This window comes from Ranitomeya variabilis, chromosome 4 (assembly GCF_051348905.1).
Source record: "Ranitomeya variabilis isolate aRanVar5 chromosome 4, aRanVar5.hap1, whole genome shotgun sequence".
Lineage (NCBI taxonomy): Eukaryota > Metazoa > Chordata > Amphibia > Anura > Dendrobatidae > Ranitomeya > Ranitomeya variabilis.
In genome coordinates this window covers 546,018,905-546,028,503 of record NC_135235.1, presented here as the reverse complement: position 1 = coordinate 546,028,503, position 9,599 = coordinate 546,018,905, and the positions used below count along the sequence as shown (strand labels likewise).

Here is a 9,599-nt window from a genome sequence, read left to right as displayed (position 1 = left end):
TAGCTCCCCCTGGTGGACTGGAGTGTGAAGTATGTTGTATGGTTTGTGATACCTGGTAAGAAGATCTTCTTTATTGCCTTCAGACGTAACATCACTTCCCCTGGTGGAAGAACGACATTACTGCAACGACCAGGACCCTGGGGCGCTGCATATTTTTAGAACAATTATTTCTGTTATTCAGCACATGTGATAATCCATTCAGACTTTTAATATATGTGAACTTTTTTGCTATTTTTTTATCTGATTTATATATAAATGTATTTGTACTGCATTATTTCGGTTATATGAATGGTTTTATATATTGCTTACCTCACATTTTATGTGCTAGTATTTGGCTGGTCATTTTGCCATCTTGTAATGATTTGTTACAGCACCGAAGAAGTATTGTCCCATCGCAAAATATGTATTCCATTATAAATAATAAATGGTTGTACAATTTTATTTTATTTTTTGTATTCATTTTTAGCTTTATGGCGGCAGCTCCTTTGGAATTCCAGTAATATTCTGCACTTTTGAATAGCGCCTTTTACCCTTTGACCTCCCAGCTGGAGTTGGCAGTGTGGAGCAGCAGCCACGTGCACCAGGCGATACATCTTCCTAAACATTCTTCTCTGAGATCTGCCTGTGGTTTGCACAACCCCCTCTGGTGAGCCCACTAATTACAATGTGTTACTACTATTAGTTACTGAACCCACCGCACCATGGATCACTTTCTGTAGTAATTGTTTCCAATCCCTCGCTAAGGTCTGTCCGGCAGTCAATCACCGTGAGAGTACCATCCTTCTCCCAGTTTTGTCACCAAATAAATGAAGACTTACTATAATGTATTCCTGATATGACCAAGTGTAGGACAATATACGTTTGTCAATATTTCACCATACCAGAAGAATACACCGCACTGAGGCTTATAGCTTATACATAGTATTAAATTATAGTTCTGTACATCCTGACATCCTTAAAACTCTTTTATGCCTTTATACAAGTTTTTCCTTCATGTCTGACTCTATTTTACAGAATTGTCCTCTCCTCATTGCTCCTAGGAAACACTGTCTCCTTAGTACATTATTTGGCGGCACAAAGTGACAACAGCTCCCTTTTGCAGCCACGCAAAGTAGACGTCTTCTTTTTTTTATATATTTTTATTGTTAAAGTACAGATATAAAAGTAAAGTAAAGCTTAAATTGTAAAGAATATGTTGGCACTATATAGATAAAAATATTATTATTCTCCTATGGAAATTAGTACCAGAGCAGGTCTAGACAAGCCATTGGTGCAACCGGTGTAGGCACACAGGGACCCAAGTTCTAAAGGGCCAACTTTTACCTCCAAGATAGGTAGAATTGTGCATTGTGATGAGATATTGAACTGCAAAGGGCCCATATATTGTTCATGTACAGGGGCACTCTCCTTTCTGCGTCACCTCCTGTATCATCGCCATCCTGGCAAAGAAATATATAAATAAAAAAGTAAGGCCAGAGATTTGCATAATATTGGTAGCAATGTTGTTGTTCCCCTTAATGACCAGATGCCAAGCAGTATTGTATTTGTGCAAATATTTTTAAATATTGTTACATGAATCACTTATAATGTCTTGCATGCATTTGCACCATTGAACATGTCTGGTGTGCAGCTGTCTCAATACGAGCAGAACAAAATATTCTTATAAAATGTGTGAATAAGAGGAATGGATGTGGCTCAGAGCCATCAGCTCGTCCTTTGTAGCAATGGTAGTATTATTAATCTATTAAGGCGTGACCTTAACCAAACAAGCCAATGACACTGCCATGAGGCCCCGAGGCCTGAGGGAGACATTAAAATCCATTACTATATAAATTAGCACAGAGCATGGAAAAGGATTCCCCCCCATGAAGCATCACTAGTTTATTCATGCATGACTGGCAAAAGATTGTCCAACTTCTCTATGACACATCACCGGGGCTAGGAATGAATACAAGTGCCCTCATATTCTACAGTAACACTGGCATGGCAGCGCTTCCCCAGAGCTACAGTATGCCGAGAGTCAAGCAGGACTTGCAGACTCCAATTCCTTACGTGCATACACCGTGACAATGGTGGATGGAAATGAATTGCAATTCCAACGCAGTCTGAAGACAAGGGTGGCGCTGTTCCTAGAGGCATGTTTTAATAGTCAAGATCAGTGCCTCTATCAAGCAGGCAAGGACTATAACTTTCTTGCTAAGAAAGAGGATTATCTTTGTTTGACCATGGATTTACCAAGGTAACTGCGTTGCCCAGGGAAAAAAGATGCTGTTCCTTTAATGACTATACAAAAATACCCAGACTCATATTATTCAGTATGCCAAGCAAGTGTCGCCTAGCTATCTACATACCACTCCATGCTCAATGTACTCAAAAGGAGAAACATAGGAGTTTATGGAAAAAAAACCTTATAACAGTCTTTATTGAAACAATCAAACATATATTGACAGACAAGGTTAAAAGATGTGATAAAAAAGGACACCAACACAGGTGACACTCAGTACCATGTCAAATACCATGACATCAACACGTGACCGGTTACCATGGATATAAAAGGTCCTGTAGGAGACCCTAAACACACCTCCCCTTGAGAAAGCAAGGCTGTAGAGCGGCGAAACGCGTGTCAGGGTGCATCCAGCGGTGTACCTCAGTACGGGTTAGAGTACCCCTCATTCAATTTAACACAAGTTGATGTCATGACCATGTGTATTAAGGTGGCAGTATGGAAGATGGATTTCCAAATGTAATTTTGCATTAGTCACTAGGTCACAATGACTAATGTCCTCCCTCCAACAACAATTGGAAGCATGTGGATGGACATTGAATTGGATGGGGTTTCTGTAACGCGAATTGATTGAGTCCTTTTGGACTGGTATTTGACATGGTACTGAGTGTCGCCTGTGATGGTGTCCTTTTTTATCACATCTTTTAACCTTGTGTTAGGGCTAGCGGAACGCACCGAGTAATGAGAGATAGATACGAGGTGCGTTAGCAGTCTGAGGTCCACCGTGCAGAGATACCTGCTGCTAAGTAATGGATAACATCACCCCGTGTGAAATGTAAGCGACCTCTGTTGCATCACAGAGTCACGCTGTACACAGAAAACTATTATCCTACTAGGGTTGTGCTTGCTCTGGAACTCTTCTGTGCTAACCGCACGCATGAAGGAACCAAATGCTAAGCCAAGGCTAATTGCCCCCACTGACGCCAGCTGCCTTCCTGAGTGTACAGCCCCAGAGCTAAACAGACTCTTCACATATGACTCAGTAGTAGAGTATCCACTGGCAAAAGCCAAACACAATTGATACTAGCGCATGGCCGTGCGGCCATGCGAACCTTTTATAGTTGTAGCTTCTTTAGGACCTTCCTAGTGGACCAATAGGAGCTGCAACAGGACCTGAGCATGAGACCCCCAACCTCCAATGGGAGGTCTTCCCTTGGGCATGCTCAGAAGGAGAAAAGCAGGACTTAGTCCCAGAAGTGTCTGCTCGCCGCTGACCTGTACTGGCTACAATGGCTGAGCCTGTAAGGGCAGCAGTAACCAAGCACACAGTATCTGCCTGAGCCAGATGCTGGGATCGACGTCTCCGCTGAGCAGGCTCCACTGCGGCTGGAGAAGAATGGGAGATCGCAGCGGAGGTGGTTCGAGATTCCCCCTGTGCAGCGGCGGGAACTTGAGACCTAACACCTTGTCTGTCAATATATGTCTGATTGTTTCAATAAAGATTGTTATAAAGTTTTTTACCATAAACTCCTATGTTTCTCATTTTTGAATACATTGAGCATGGAGTGGTATGTTGATAGCTAGACGACACTTGCTTGGCATACTGAACAATATGAGTCTGGGTATTTTTGTATTGATCTATGTTTCTGTGTTTTTCACAGTAGGTACCAGCAATACTAGCATGGGCTTTAGAGCTCGCGATGGTGCATCGCTCACCCAAATAAATAATGTGTTTAAGAATACCAATGATACCAGTAAAGAAGGGAATACAAAAGAGTTACAGGAGATGATGATGAGGTTTAAAGATCTCCTAAGGAAAAGGACAAAAGTGTGGAGGAATCTTGCATTTCTCGACAGATACCTACAGTAAGGGTTAATTCCGAGGGCATTAAGTGTGCAGGTGTGCCCGTCATTTCCTGTCGACAATGTGACCATTGGAGAAAGATGGGAGGAATGTGCAAATTTATGTTCCAAGGGTTTCATGGAAATCCTCAAAGAAATGAACGCCAGTTCACTGAGGGAAATGGAAGTGGAAATTGAAGTGTTACAGAACATTATCAAACAAGAACTTTCAAATGAGGCCCTGAGTAGATTTAATGCAGAGATAGAGGACGAAGTGCAGAAATGGGCCGATGACATACAACTGACTAAGTCCAAAAAATTCCAACGGGATGTGAATGACAAGCACACAAATATAATATACAAAAGGAAAAATCAAAATGAGCGATGTCGCCTGTTTTATAAAAATGGGTCACGCTCCCGATCCCGTTCGGCATCCATAAGGTCAACAGTTTCAGCAGAGGACCAACAATTGCACAGAAAAACACACCCAGGAGGTGAGGGCGAGAGTATTCCACTTGCTAAAAAGGTCAATACGAGGCTTAATGCCAGGAAAGGACAAATGGGGAAACAATCAGAGATAGGGGATTATCTTTCTCTCCCACTAATGATTTTAACTATTTTTCAGCGCTAAAAGACCTTTACCTGTTCTCACGTAAACTAATTCTCAAAAAACTGCATTCTAAGGGTGGATATGGACAAGAAAACTGGAGTCCGGCTGAGAGAGATGACATTCAGGTGTTGGAGGATTTATTGAAGGAGCAATCTCCAGCAAGAGAAGGTGGGTTTCCCAAATCAATTCTTCCCAGATCTACGAGGTTCCCCCCTTTGTCACTCTGTCCAGCGGTAGAAATTTTCACTAAATTGGTGTCAGGGGATTTGAAAAAACTATCCACATACCGCCATTTTGATAATCTGACACAAAAAGAAAGGGAGGCAATCCATCAGTTACAATCATTAAAGGATGTAGTATTCAAGGCAGCTGACAAAGGGGGGAACATCATGATCTAGCCAGTAGTCAAATATGAACGAGAGGTGTTTCGCCAGTTACGTGATGATCTAGTGTATGACAAATTAAGCCATAACGCGATGACCTCCTTCTCAGCACAACTCCAGATAATCCTCCAGAAGGCGTTTGATTAGGGGATAATTAAAAAAAGGTGCTGGATGGCCTGACAGTACTATTCCCCAAAGTCCCGACCTTCTACTTACACCCGATTGTGTCTGGAATGGGTGGATTATCTGATCCAATATGTAAATTTATTGACCACTATTTAAAAACATTAGTGTAAATCTTACCTTCTTATGTGAAAGACATGACGGACGTCTTAATGAGGATTGGAGGTGTCTGTGTGGAGACTGGGACGCTGCTGGTTACAGCAGATGTTGAGACATTGTACACTTGCATCAACCATAGTGATGGGTTGCAGGCGGTCCGCTTCTTCCTCGAGGCCTCCGACCTGGATGGCCCTTTGTGTGAGCTTATCCTCGAGCTGCTGCACTTCATCCTGACACATAATTTTTTAACATTTAAAGATAATTTTTACCATCAAAAGTGTGGCGCAGCCATGGGTGCAGCCTGTGCGCCCACGTACGCCATCATCTTTCTAGGATACTGTGAGAGGTTGGTTTTTGGTGACCCGGGGGCGGGGGCCGCTGACCATGTGCTCTGCTGGCTGCGCTATATAGATGATATTTTTTTACTTTGGTGCGGGACAGTGCAGCAGCTTGAGGATTTTATGGCTGTGTTGAATTCTAATTGTTTCGAGATCAAATTAACTTATAGATATGACCCAGTTAAAATTGATTTTTTGGACATCGGTTTGGAGGTTGACTCTTCATCGGCCATCGAGACTGACGTTTTTTGAAAAACAACGGCAGTGAATGCCTTAATTCCCACAAAATTTGCACACAGCCAAGCCACCATAAGGGCCGTCCCGGTTGAACAGTTCTTGAGGATGAGGCAGATTTGCCACAAGGAGGAAAGATTTGAAATGCAAGCTGCAGACCTGAGAACACGTTTTGGTCAGCGAGGCTATAGCAAAAGGAGTGTAAGACAAGGCTACAATAGAGCCAAATCCACTCCCCGTGACCTGTTGTTACACCAGAATAAAAGGAAAAAGAAGGGAGATTAAACTATTCGATTCATCTCGGTGTTCAATTACGAGTTGGATAATATGAGGGCAATTTTGACTAAGCACTGGCCGATTTTAAGCACAGAACCCTCCCTGAGACCACATCTTAGCGACCGTCCCCTCATGACCTCACGTAGGGCGAAAAATCTGAAAGACTTGTTAATTAGGAGCAATTATGTGGCACCAACAAAAAATCTATTTGGATCAGCTAAACCAGTCAAGGGATGCCATACTTGTGGCCATTGTGTGGCTTGCGCCAATGTCTTCTGCAGCTCCTCGTTCTGCTCGGCAGATGAGAAAAAGCAATTCCAGATTAAAGAATACATCAATTGCAGTAGTGTTAATGTACTATACTATGCTACATGCAGCTCTTCATTAATTTATATAGGGTTGACATCGAGAGAGCTAAGAATAAGAGTGAGGGAGCATGTGCGGGACATTGGCGCAGTCCGGTCGGTGGAGGATCCTTCGGAACTAAAAACAATTCTGCGGCACTTTAGGTCCTTCCACAATTGTGATCCTAGAGGGTTTATGATAATGGCAATTGATGTTGTCCATACAGGTATAAGGGGGGGCAATGTCAAAAAAACTATTGGCACAACGAGAATTGAAGTGGATCGTCACATTGGGGACAGTGAAACCATTCGGATTAAATGAGTCCCTTAATTTTGCACCCTTTCTGTAAATGTATAAATAATAGAGGATGCATATACAGTTGTGGCCAAAAGTATTGACACGCCTGCAATTCTGTCAGATAATACTCAGTTTCTTCCTGAACATGATTGCAATCACAAATTCTTTGGTATTATTATCTTCATTTAATTTGTCTTAAATGAAAAAAACACAAAAAGAATTGTCCTAAAGCCAAATTGGATATAATTCCACACCAAACATAAAAGAGGGGGTGGATAAAAGTATTGGCACTGTTCGAAAAATCATGTGATGCTTCTCTAATTTGTGTCATTAACAGCACCTGTAATTTACCTGTGGCACCTAACAGGTGTTGGCAATAACTTAATCACACTTGCAGCCAGTTGACATGGATTAAAGTTGACTCAACGTCTGTCCTGTGTCCTTGTGTGTACCACATTGAGCATGGAGAAAAGAAAGAAGACCAAAGAACTGTCTGAGGACTTGAGAAACCAAATTGTGAGGAAGCATGAGCAATCTCAAGGCTTCAAGTCCATCTCCAAAGACCTGAATGTTCCTGTGTCTACCGTGCGCAGTGTCATCAAGAAGTTTAAAGCCCATGGAACTGTGGCTAACCTCCCTAGATGTGGACGGAAATGAAAAATTGACAAGAGATTTCAACGCAAGATTGTGCGGATGTTGGATAAAGAACCTTGACTAACATCCAAACAAGTTCAAGCTGCCCTGCAGTCCAAGGGTACAACAGTATCAACCCGTACTATCCGTTGGCGTCTGAATGAAAAGGGACTGTATGGTAGAAGACCCAGGAAGATCCCACTTCTTACCCCAAGACATAAAAAAGCAAGGCTGGAGTTTGCCAAAACTTACCTGAAAAAGCCTAAAACGTTTTGGAAGAATGTTCTCTGGTCAGATGAGACAAAAGTAGAGCTTTTTGGGCAAAGGCATCAATATAGAGTTTACAGGAGAAAAAAAGAGGCATTCAAAGAAAAGAACACGGTCCCTACAGTCAAACATGGCTGAGGTTCCCTGATGTTTTGGGGTTGCTTTGCTGCCTCTGGCACTGGACTGCTTGACCTTGTGCATGGCATTATGAAGTCTGAAGACTACCAACAAATGTTGCAGCATAATGTAGGGCCCAGTGTGAAAAAGCTGGGTCTCCCTCAGAGGTCATGGGTCTTCCAGCAGGACAATGACCCAAAACACACTTCAAAAAGCACTAGAAAATGGTTTGAGAGAAAGCACTGGAGACTTCTAAGGTGGCCAGCAATGAGTCCAGACCTGAATTCCTTAGAACACCTGTGGAGAGATCTAAAAATGGCAGTTTGGAGAAGGCACCCTTCAACTATCAGGGACCTGGAGCAGATTGCCAAAGAAGAATGGTCTAAAATTCCAGCAGAGCATTGTAAGAAACTCATTGATGGGTACCGGAAGCGGTTGGTCGCAGTTATTTTGGCTAAAGGTTGTGCAACCAAGTATTAGGCTGAGGGTGCCAATACTTTTGTCTGGCCCATTTTTGGAGTTTTGTGTGAAATGATCAATGTTTTGCTTTTTGCTTCATTCTCTTTTGTGTTTTTTTATTTAAGACAGATTAAATGAAGATAATAATACCAAAGAATTTGTGATTGCAATAATTTTCAGGAAGAAACTGAGTATTATCTGACAGAATTGCAGGGGTGTCAATACGTTTGGCCACAACTGTAGATTTCTTGTCTGTAACTTCTTCCTGCTGTATGTTTTAACTGGTGTTTGTGTGTATTTTTTATCATGATTTTAATTATTGTTTTTTACTTGTATCGTTTGCAATTTTAATTTTTCTCCTGCGGTATGATGGATTATACCAGCTCTCCATATCCCAGACATTTCCATCATCTTAGAATGCTTTGTAAAGAATCTATCTGTCTGTTGAATGGGACCACAAGTATATGAGATGAACGTCATAATATGGTCCTAGAGACATGGAAGCCCTTGAAATGTTTAACTTATGAATGTATATTACAATGTCTTCACAAGGTTACTCAAACTTCTGTTTGGCTGCTGTGGCTGTGGTGCGCATGCGCCCACAAGCCGTCCGTTGCTGCCCAGCGTCATCCGGCACTTAGTGGTCACTCGCATCTGACTGGGAGTCATGGTTACTTCCTGCTCCTGCTCGGACACTCGGCGGCGGCGTGGGTATGCTGTCCTCCCTCCAACAAGTATTGGGAGCATGTGGATGGACATTGAATTGGATGGGGTTTCTGTAACACAAATTGATTGAGTCCTTTTGGACTGGTATTTGACATGGTACTGAGTGTCGCCTGTGTTGGTGTCCTTTTTTATCACATCTTTTAACCTTGTCTGTCAATATATATTTGATTGTTTCAATAAAGATTGTTATAAAGTTTTTTACCATAAACTCCTATGTTTCTCCTTTTTGAGTCCTTTAATGACTATTCATAATAACTGTTATGCAGAATTTGTATAGTGAAACTATGCCTTTAATGTAATAAACTTGTCCTTTTAACAACGAAAAGCATAACATTGCTGGATTCATCTCCGACAACAAGTTAAAGCTGCTTTTCTCAGTCTAACATGTCCAGGAGCTTTCCAGATTCTCATGCTCTGTAACTTGCCATCAACTCTTTTCACGTGCACAATTCTTCTTGATCGTTATTCTGCCAGACCTATAGTAGTTGGAACTTTTTTTTTATTAACTTCCCAGAATCATTTGCGCCTGCCATGAGTTCACATGTTCTAGTTAATTGCAATTTTTG

General features: G+C 41.9%; 1 long non-coding RNA gene across 1 annotated transcript; it reads left to right on the top strand.

Annotated features, from left to right (window-relative positions):
- Positions 1–484: 484 nt before the first annotated feature.
- LOC143769141 (uncharacterized) lies at positions 485–9,167 on the top strand. Its single transcript, XR_013214227.1, has 3 exons — positions 485–646; positions 4,751–4,844; positions 8,691–9,167. It is a non-coding gene; the product is annotated as an uncharacterized LOC143769141 (long non-coding RNA).
- The last annotated feature ends 432 nt before the right edge of the window (positions 9,168–9,599 follow it).